The following is an 11,307-nucleotide window of genomic DNA, read 5'->3' on the forward strand; positions in this document are numbered from 1 at the left end:
GTATTAAAGTCTCCTACTATTAATGTGTGCGGTTTGATGGCTGCCTTGAGTTTTAACAATGTTTCTTTTACGTACGTGGGTGCTTTTATATTAGGGGCATAGATATTCAGGATTGAGACTTCATCCTGATGAATTTTTCCTGTTATGAGTAGAAAATGTCCCTCTCCATCTCTCCTGATTGATTTAAGTTTGAAGTCAACTTTGTTAGAAATTAGTATGGCCACCCCTGCTTGTTTCTTAGGTCCATTTACTTGAAAAGCCTTATCCCAACCCTTTACTCTGAGTAAGTGCCTGTCTTTGTGGTTGAGGTGTGTTTCTTGTAAACAGCAGAATGTTGGATCCTGTTTTCGTATCCAATCTCTTAGTCTGTGCCTTTTTATAGGAGAGTTGAGTCCATTGACATTAAGTGATATTAATGACCAGTGGTTGTTAACTCCGGTCATTTTTTAAGTTGTAAATTTTGTGTGTTCCTCTTCTTTGTGTTGCGCTGGTGAAGGGTCTCTAGTTGTCTGAGATATTGTGGTCATTGTTGGACTCCTTGGTTAGTGATTTTTCTTCTATTACTTTCTGTAAGGCTGGATTTGTGGCTACGTATTGTTTAAATTTGTTTTTATCCTGGAAAATTTTGTTTTCTCCATTTATAGTGAACGAAAGCTTGGCTGGGTATAGTAGTCTGGGCTTGCATCCATGGTCTCTTAGTTTCTGCAGTACATCTATCCAGGACCTTCTGGCTTTCATGGTTTCCATAGAGAAGTCAGGTGTAAGTCTGATAGGTTTACCTTTATAGGTAACTTGACCTTTTTCCTTTGCTGCTCTTAGTATTCTTTCTTTATTCTGTATGCTTTGTGTTTTGATTATTATATGGCGAGAGGATGTTTTTTTTTTGATCCAGCCTATTCGGTGTTCTGTATGCTTCTTGAACCTTCATAGGTATATCTTTCTTTAGGTTGGGAAAGTTTTCTTCTATAATTTTATTAAATATATTTTCTGGACCGTTGAGCTACGCTTCTTCTCCTTCTTCTATTCCTATTATTCTTAGGTTTGGTCTTTTTATTGTGTCCCATATTTCCTGAATGTTTTGTGATGAGAATTTGTTGGCCTTGCTGTTTTCTTTGATCAGCGTGTTTATTTTCTCTATGGTATCTTCAGAATCTGAGATTCTTTCTTCTATCTCTTGTATTCTGTTGGTTATGCTTGCTTCTGTAGTCTCTATTCATTTACCTAGATTTTCCCTGTCCAGCTAGCCTTCTGTTTGTGTTTTCTTCTTTGCCTCCATTTCAGTTTTTAAGTCTTGAACTGTTTCCATTATCTGTTTGATTGTTTTTCCTTGGTTTCCTAGGGTATCATTCACTGATTTACTCAATTCTTCAAACTTTCTGTTATACTTCTCATCCATTTCTATAAGGGCATTTTTTACATGTTGTTTAAGGGCGTCAATCACTTTCATAAAGTCAATTTTATCTACTTCTTCATGATTAAGGTGTTCATGTCCACCTGTTGGGAGGTCGCTGGGTTCTGGTGGTTTCATATAGTTTTTCAGATTGTTAGGTGAATTCTTGCATTGGCGCCTGCCCATCTCTTTCTCCGAATGCTCCCCTCTGGATGTTCTTTTACCGGATCCGGTCTCCTTGCCTACTGATGTACCTTCCCAGTGATGGCTCTCTGCAGTGCTAGCTCTCCTGTTGTTCTAGTGATGTCTCTCCTTGCTTGTTGCAGACAGGCCAGTGAAACAAAGGAAGTCTCGCCTGCCTACTTGCCTTGAGGATTTGCCCCCAGCGCCAGACAGACTGAGCTGGATGGTGTTATGTGCCCAAAGAGGAAAGGGGGCAGAAGGAAGAAGGGTTCTGGATGCAAGCTGGGTGGGACAAGAAGAGAGAGGCAGTATGGGGGGTATAGAGCCCCTGCAGGGAGCCCAGGGAGTATAGGGAGGGGGATGAGGAACTTCAGAGTTCCCTGTCCAGGGCTGCTTCAGCCTCCGCTGGTCACAAACTCACTGCACTGGTGTCTCTCCTGGTGCCGAGATCAGATCTCCGTGCAGGTTGGGTAGTTTGTAAACAAAGCGCCTACCTTGTTTGGTGCAGGCGGGCCAGTGAGACAAAGGAGGTCTCGCCTGCCTGCTTGCCCTGGGGATTTGCCCCCAGCGCCAGACAGACTGAGCTGGATGGTGTTATGTGCCCAAAGAGGAAAGGGGACAGAAGGAAGAAGGGTTCTGGTTGCAAGCTGGGTGGGACAAGAAGAGAGAGGCAGTATGGGGTGTAGAGCCCCTGCAGGGAGCCCGGGGAGTATAGGGAGGGGGATGAGGAACTTCAGAGTTCCCTGTCCAGTCACAAACTCACCGCACTGCAGTCTCTCCTGGTGCTGAGATCAGATCTCTATGCAGGTTGGGTAGTTCGTAAACAAAGCGCCTACCTTGGTTGGTGCAGGCGGGCCAGTGAGACAAAGGAGGTCTCGCCTGCCTACTTGCCCTGAGGATTTGCCCCCAGCGCCAGACAGACTGAGCTGGATGGTGTTATGTGCCCAAAGAGGAAAGGGGACAGAAGGGAAGAAGGGTTCTGGATGCAAGCTGGGTGGGACAAGAAGAGAGAGGCAGTATGGGGGTGTAGAGCCCCTGCAGGGAGCCCGGGGAGTATAGGGAGGGGGATGAGGAACTTCAGAGTTCCCTGTCCAGGGCTGCTTCCGCCTCCGCTGGTCACAAACTCACCGCACTGGTGTCTCTCCTGGTGCCGAGATCAGATCTCCCTGCAGGTTGGGTAGTTTGTAAACAAAGCACCTACCTTGGTTGGTGCAGGCGGGCCAGTGAGACAAAGGAGGTCTCGCCTGCCTGCTTGCCCTGAGGATTTGCCCCCAGCGCCAGACAGACTGAGCTGGATGGTGTTATGTGCCCAAAGAGGAAAGGGGACAGAAGGAAGAACTCAACTATGTTCATATCAGCATTATTTGTAATAGCAAAACCCTTAAACTATAAATTCTCATCAAATGAAGAATGCATAAATAAAATGTAGTATGTTTACATAATGGAGTACCACACAGCAGAAAAAATAATGACATCTTGAAATTATCAGACAAATGGATGGATCTAGAAAAAATCATATTGAGTGAGGTAACCCAGACCCAGAAAGACAAATATAATATGTACTCAGTCGTAATAGCTTTTAGAAATACTTCCAGCTGTCATGGGTGCAATATTATTTCTGTGGGATCTTTTAAAAACTAAAATGAAACTTAAGTTTCAAGATTACTATCTGGTACAATTGCATATAGTCTCTGAGTAGATGGTAGGGTTTTTCTGAAGTTCTTACTTGAAGATCTGGCCAGAATGTTGTAAGAAAGCACGCCATCAAAGCTAGCCAAGCTGGAATTATCTTGAGCATTTTGCAGCTCAAAGCCTATCCTAGTGTGGTGGAGATGAGGCTGATACAAGTCGTCTGTTATAGAGCTGGAGGTGTCAAAAGGAGTTGGATTTGAAAGAGAGAACGGAGAGACTAAGATCTGCAATTGGCCTACCTGTTTCGATAGCCTGCAGGGCCTGCTAATCCCAGGGAATGCCTGCAGATGATACGTACTGGGATATCAGTATGAAGAAATATTGGGTGAAGAAATATTGTAGGAGAAGGTCTTCATGGTCTGTTGGGTAGGGTTTCAGAGAGGAGGGGCTACTACAGTGGATGTGCTGCTGCAGAACTGGGGATGAGACTGGAGATGGGACTGGGAAGAATGGAGGGAGAGGTAAAGACATTCAGTTAACCGAGCGGCTTCCCTGGCCTGAATGACCTGCAAGTTCCAAAATATTGACCATTTAGCATTAAAAAAACTTCCATGGAAACACTTGAAAATAAATGTTTTCTTTAATATTTTAAAGCAAATAGTTTCAAATTAACATTTCAGCATATTGTAATATTTACACTGTTTTAGTTAATTACAATTTACAAAAGAATTCAAAGACTTTTAGCATGTGACATTATAAAATAAAGACATGAACTGATATAAGACCATTATATAGTTATTTTAGAACAAAGATTTGTGTGTGATATAACTGGATAGGAAGCAGAAGTCTTGGGGGCATCAGGGATAGAATTTGCAAAACTTCTGAGATATCGCAATTTAGATTTTCATCCTGAACTAAAACATAATAGAATGCTCTCTATTGTATTGGTCTCTTTAGTTGTATCACTTAGTATTTGAAATCATTTCAGAATTAGTAATTAGAACACAGCCCTGGATGAAGAGATACTTTCAAAATTACAAAGATACTCAATATAAATTGGAACTGGAGGTTACTCTCCTGCTTGCCAGTTCCCAGATGAACTTGCAGAGGTTTAATATTACTTATAATTGTTTTGCCAATGTCTCAGGCATATTACTGACGAGTTCCCACAATTAAATTAACCAGTTTTTGCTATTCTGTGTATTACCATGTGGCTGGGCCTTACTGGGAATAATCTGGCATCTTTTTCCTTCAGCGTCTCCCAGACTCCACCTTCTTTTTCCTGTTTGGATTTCCTGCCTAGGTACATTCTGCCCTGCCATAGGCCAAAACAGCTTTATTCATCAACCAATAAAAGCAATATTCATTCACAACATAAGAATGACATCCCGGATCAATAAGTCAGACAGAAAATGTATCAATATTTGTTTGTTTACTCTGGTTCTATATTCATGTTTATTAGTGAATAATTCTGTGTGGTTCTGTTGTTACCTATTCCTGCTCAGAACTTTTTTCAGGCCCAAAGTTCTCCTCAGGGCTGCCTTGACTTTCTTGTTCCGTAAACTATAGATGATGGGGTTCAGCATGGATGTCACTGCTGTATAGAAGAGGGCCAAGAATTTGGCTAGTCATTCCTGGTGAGTGACTAGCCTTGGGCCTCAAGTAGGAAATAGATGCTGAGCCATAGAAGAGTGTGACTACAAGTAGGTGGGAGGAAGAGGTAGAGAGAGCTTTATGGCGTCCCTCAGGTGAAGGCATCAACAGCACGGCAATCAGAATCCTGACATAGGAAGAAATAATCAGAAAAAATGGGCTGGATATGCAGAGGACTGCTGCCACAAAGACGGCAGCCTTGTTTTGGGATGTATCTCCACAGGCAAGTGCCAGGAGGGGTGGAAGGTCACAGAAAAAGTGGTCTATCTCACAGGGCCCACAGAAGTCCAAAGAAAAAATAAAATTCGTCTGTCCCAACCCTACTATGCATCCCATTCCCCATGAAACCATTGCCAAATGGGCACATACCCCATGGCTCATTCGGGTTGCATACTGGAGTGGGTAGCATAAGGCCATGCAGCGGTCAAAAGCCATGGCTACCAGTAGATAGCACTCAGTTATTCCAAAGAATGAGAAGAAAAACATCTGTGTGGCACAAACCTCCCAAGAGATCCCTCAAGACTCACTCACAAGACTCTGCAGCATCTTGTTTATGACAGAGCAAGTGTAGCCAATCTCCAGGAGAGACAAGTAGGCCAGGAAAAAGTACATGGGTGTGTGCAGGGCTGGACTTGTAAAGATGGCAAGGGCTATGAGTGCATTGCCTGTCAGTGATACCAAGAACATGAGGAGGATGAGGGTGAACAGGAGGAAGCACTCTCCAGGGACTTCAGAGAACTTAGCAAATGCAAGGCGTTTGACAGACAAGCTGTTCTCCAGCCACAGGGAGCAATTGACACTCATCTCCTGGAAGAGAGAAGAGCAAGTCATTAGAAGGATTCTTGCAGGTGGGGGAAATTATTCAATTTAATACTTAAGATCCTCAGTTAAGTCAGAGACAGAATCTTCATCTTCAGCCATAAAATTAGTGTTTACAAACAAGTATTTATCGTCACAGAGTTTCATATCTAACCTTTTTCTCTGCTTACCACATCAAGTGATTTTCCAACGTGTACTGAACATTATACTGAGTGACTCAGGACTTAGGACAGGTGCTGCACCCTTGTATTCCCAGCCCTGATGAAGCTGAGGCAGGAAGCTTACCATTGGTTTGAGTTCAGCCTCACTTGTGGAGTAAGATATCAGCCAAATAAAAGGAAAGGAAATCATTACTTGTGACTCAATTCTTTTTCCATGCTTTTCATTGACGTGTTATCAATGTCCCCTTGAAAATCTGCTCTCCCACCAACTCTTATCTATGCTTTCCTATTGCTGTGGATACTCTCTCTCCACCCATCTCAGAATGTAGTAGGGCCAGAGTATTCTGTGATTTCTATGGCTAATATTCATATACGTGCCTTAAAACATAATTCCTTCAGCCGGGCAGTGGTGGCGCATACCTTTAATCCCAACACTTGGGAGGCAGAGGCAGGCGGATCTCTGAGTTTGAGATCAGCTAGGTCTACAAGAGATAGTTCCAGGACAGGCTCCAAAACCACAGAAAAACCCTGTCTCGAAAAACAAAAAAAAAAAATCATTCCTTCAAGTATGACTTATATTTATGTGAAGATAAAATCAAATCAAATAACATCTTAGAGAGCAGGCTGGTCATGAACTCACAGAGATCAGACTGCCTCTCTTTCTAAGTGCTGAGATTAAGAGCATATTCCACCACCACACAGCCATTTCCATATCTTAATAGTTCCCATCTTTTAATAGAGCATGCTTTCTTAGTGAGAGTATCATGGTATGCACACTAAATTTCTACTTTCTTATTGTTATTCATAAAATTCTATGAATCAGAGCATTGAGTTTAATAAAGAAAAAAAAGAGTAAAAGAGATGTGGTCTTGGTATGTAGTACAGGCTGCCATCAAATTCCCAAATTCCCTGCCTCAGTCTCTGGAATGGTGGGGTTCCCACAGTAAGTCATTGTGCCTGGCATGATAGAAATTTGTCTTTAACCATTCACTCAATGGACCTCACATTATAGTTCCATCAAACTGCTTGGATTTTGCACGTGTAGTATTTATACACTTCATTTTCTCTTTGTTCATTTTCTCACTGTATGGCTTCTGTGTCCTTGCTTCATTGTTTATCTATCTAGGAAACTCTTCAGTTCCAGTATAACTTTGTCTTTTTTCTGAAAATCACACAACTCTTCCACCTAGCAGTCACACTCCACGCTTTTCTCACTAAAACTGATAAAATAGCATCTACCACTGTGGTATTGATTACTTCTCATTTCCTTCTGAGTACAGCCTTATACAGAGACTGTGTACGGACTTCACTTTCTATCATTATATTTTCCATCTTTAACAATCCATAAATTCTCATGTAATGAGAAGTCTCCCAGCATTCTGTTCTGTCCACTCCACCTATCTAAGCTGCTGTCCTATCAAAAGGGCCAAGGCAGTTTTTTTGTTATTAACCAATGACCTTCCTCCATCATAGAGTGAAATACAGGTTCACTCTGGGAAGACTGTGTATCAGTTAAAATCTTAGTATAGACAACAATGCAGATAACACTGTTTAAACTCTGTTCTTTAATTTGACCACTTATTAAAAGGGGCTGAGAAAGAAATCTATTCCCCCATGAGACTGCTTTAGTGAGAACTACGTTACTTCCCTAAAATCACTTTTAAAGTGGTCAGGTGCTGAATGCTTACTAGCCACACAGGATATAAACAGGGTGTATGTCTACGCACAGCCATACTATATTTACCTTTGTGTACACTGTATTTTGGGAAAACTCACACCACAGTCGGTAATCTTTGCTCCTATCATTAATTGCTCTCTAAATTATAATTTTTATTTTGTGGATAATGGAAAAGCAAGATTACTTAAAACCTGCATACACATATAAAAATGGTGCCTGCATCTTCTTTCCTGAGAGGATATAAATGTGTATAATGCATTATTGTATCTATTAGATAGATATTTACCTGTGTATGCAGAAGTTCTAAAAACTTAAGGGTAGAGAACATGTGGGCTGACTTAAAGTTCTGATGAGCACGAAGCAGGAAGTCTGGGATTACTTGGACTCTCAGGGAATTCAGATCTTGTAAAAATAGCCAAAACACTGGGTATTCTGTTGTGATGCTTTTTATACTTACTTCGAAGTATTATAAACTTTCCTGTGTACTATATTAAATTCAAATATCTATATTTCTCATGTATTTTGTATTGACAAAATCCACATGTGACTGAACAAAGGAAAATAATCTAAGAAGCCAACCCAGAAAGAGTTATGTTTTAAATTTGAAATATTTTCTTAAATACGCTGCACTTAGTAGTAGTTTCTATATTTGTATAATAAGCTCTCCATATACAGAGTGTGGTCTTGAATCTTAATTAAATTTTCAGGAACTCAGTTTAGGAAATGCAACCAGAATGATATATTTTCATCTCAATCCGTGGAGAGAAAATTATTTACTCAGAAGGAGTATCAAGATTCTTGAGAAAGAAATAAGGGTCAGAGTGCTCTGGTGTAAATATCCTATCTGCCTCTCACCTGTTACATTTTCTTGACCTTAATTTTGGAATCACTGGTTCCTTGTAAGCACTACATGTTGTAATCTTCCCCATCTTTCTAGTTAAGCAATTTTAAGTGGTTTTATACCAATAATCAGCTCTATTTTATACATAGGCCTTCAGTGTTATAATGTGTGCCTTAAGAACTGGTAAGGTCTGGAGGTTCACTTGACAACTAACTATATGCAAGAGATGGTGCACGAGATGAGAGGATTTTGATATCTTACAGTCTTGGTTTTGCATGATACACTACACATCTCAGAGCCCCAAGTCAAGCTCACTATACGTTGTTCTGCTTTGTGAATGATACAAGTGAAAAACATCATTTCCCAGAGTCAGAAGGTTAGAAAAGTTCATTGGTGGATTCGGTTCCTTGTCTGATCTTATAAGCTATGACACACTGTAAGATACTGTTTCTGAAACAGTGCATTGTCTGCAGGTAGAAACTGTCAGGAAGGGAAAGAATTTCTGTAGATTGAGCAGGAAAAGATAATTAGGATGCTTACTCCCATTTTCCCGGTTTTACCACATTCACTCACCAAGGACCACTTACCCAACTGAATTACACTTTAGGTCAACCCAGTAGAAAGAGTAGGATCGCTTGATTAGATTACAATGTACCATATAACTTGCGTATCACAGTGACAAAATGAATTCTAATTTACCAGGAAACAAGTGATTAATAGCAATAGAAAGCTGTTTTCTGAGGTGGATGCTGAAGTCTGCACAAACTATAAAAGTCTTAACAGAAGCAGACAGTAAGTAATTAGAATAAAAATAACAGGAAAATGTTTTGAGTATTAATTATCCTTTTATATACTTTAATTCACCCTCCACAGTCCCGGCTTGATAAATTAACTGTGCCACCTACCTCCAATCACAGTACTTGAAGAGATAATTAAGTAGTTTCTGCTTCTGATAAGCTACTCCAGACTTTCTCTTCATCCTTTTCTTACTGCATACAGGGGACACACACAATCTCCATCCTCATCTCTACATTGTTTTGAAAAGCTTTTGTTATCATAAAAAACCATGCCTGATGTCAACAAGATTGTGTCTCAGGAGAGAGGACCATGTCCTTCAAGGCAATGTCCCAGTATCACAGATGCACACACACACACACAAAAAAAACCCCACAAACACACACATTACTACTCATAGAACACTTCTTCTTTTCTGGAAAACAATGAGATCTATGCATATTATACTAAAGTTCTTCTGTGTTCCGAGTCATTTCCATTTTACTCTCCCCAGGAGACTCACACTCTCTTCTCACTGGTGAGTATCAGGAGTCACTGCATTGACCTCCTGAGAGTCCTTATGGATAGGACATAGCTCTGGGCAGAGCAGCCTCACTCTGCAGCAGCCCTTTCTCCTGAGAAATAGTTCTATCAAAAACATCTGAATCACCTCATCCACAAGGAGGGTGTCCCAATAGCCTAACCATCTTTCCACTGCATCAGCTTTGCCACAGGCAAAAATTGGGAGCATGGGGGTTGGGACGCGATGAGGGCAAGGGGAGAGGGGGAGAAAGAAGGGAGAAGGGGAGGACTGGGGAGAGCTTGGGAGAGTGGGATGATTGAGATGGAGGAAGGGCAGATATGGGAGCAGGGAAAAAGATATCTTAATTAAGGGAGCCATTTTAGGGTCGGCAAGATACTTGACTCTAGAAGGGTTCCCAGTCCCAGATGTCCAAGGGGATATCCCCAGCTAGGTCCTTGGGCAGAAGAGGAGGGGTGCCTGAACTGGCCTTATCCGATAGCCAAACTAATTATTATCTTGAATATCACCGTAGAACCTTCGTCCAGCGATGGATGGAGATAGAGACAGAGATCCACATTGGAGCACTGGACTGAACTCCCAAGGTCCAGTTGAAGAGCAGAAAGTGGGAGAAGATGAGCAAGAAAGTCAGGACCGTGATGGGTTCATTCACCCACTGAGATGGTGGGACTGATCTAAGGGAGCTCACCAAGGCCAGCTGGACTGAGACTGAAGGAGCATGTGATCAAACCAGACTCTCTGAATGTGGCTGACAATGGGGGCTGACTGAGAAGCCAATGATAATGGCACTGGGATTTGATTCTACTGCATGTACTGGCATTTTGGGATACTAGTCTGTTTGGATGCACACTTTCCTAGGCCTGGATGGAGTGGGGAGGGCCTTGGACTTCCCACAGGGAAGGGTACCCCACCCTCTCTTAGAACTGGAGGGGAGAGGGAGGGTGAATGGGAGAGTGGGAGGGAAATGGGAGGAGGGGAAGAGGTGGAAATTTTGAATGGTATTACTTATACAACAAAAATTAAAATAAAAATAAAAAAGAAAGTGCAATGACCAAATTATTCATCTGTTGTTTTCCAGTTGTATCAAATCCATCATTTCTTTATTTCTCTTTTAATTAAAATGGATTTTTCTCTCATAAAATATGTACTGATTACAGTTTGTCCTCCCTCTACTACTCCCTCTCCCTCTCCATCCTCCCTCCCCACAGGAAACACTCCCTTCTGTCTCTCATTAGAAAAGAATGGGTTTCTAAGTGATAACAACCAAACATGATGAAATTAAATACAAGATAAGACAAAAACCATCACATAGAAGCTGTACAATGAAAAATCAATAGAAGGAAGAGCTCAAGAAAAGGCACAAGAACCAGAGACCCACTCATTTGCACATTCAGGAATCCATGAAAACACTAAACTGAAAAGCTATATTATATGCACAGAGGACCTGGCGCAGACCCGAGTAGGTTCTGTGCCTGCTGCCACAGTCTGCGTTCATATAAGCTTTGCTCAGTTGGTTCAGAGCCTTCTTCTCTTGGTGTCCTGCATCTCCTCTGACTTTTCCTCTTTTTGCCTCCTCTTCCTCTGGGTTCTCTGATCTCTGAGAGGAGAGTTTGACGAATATTTTCCATGTAGAGC

General features: G+C 41.7%; 1 pseudogene; it reads right to left on the minus strand.

Annotated features, from left to right (window-relative positions):
* Nucleotides 1-4,692: 4,692 nt before the first annotated feature.
* LOC130862985 (olfactory receptor 10A4-like) lies at nucleotides 4,693-5,662 on the minus strand (annotated as a pseudogene).
* Nucleotides 5,663-11,307: the final 5,645 nt, after the last annotated feature.

This window comes from Chionomys nivalis, chromosome 20 (genome assembly GCF_950005125.1).
Source record: "Chionomys nivalis chromosome 20, mChiNiv1.1, whole genome shotgun sequence".
NCBI lineage: Eukaryota > Metazoa > Chordata > Mammalia > Rodentia > Cricetidae > Chionomys > Chionomys nivalis.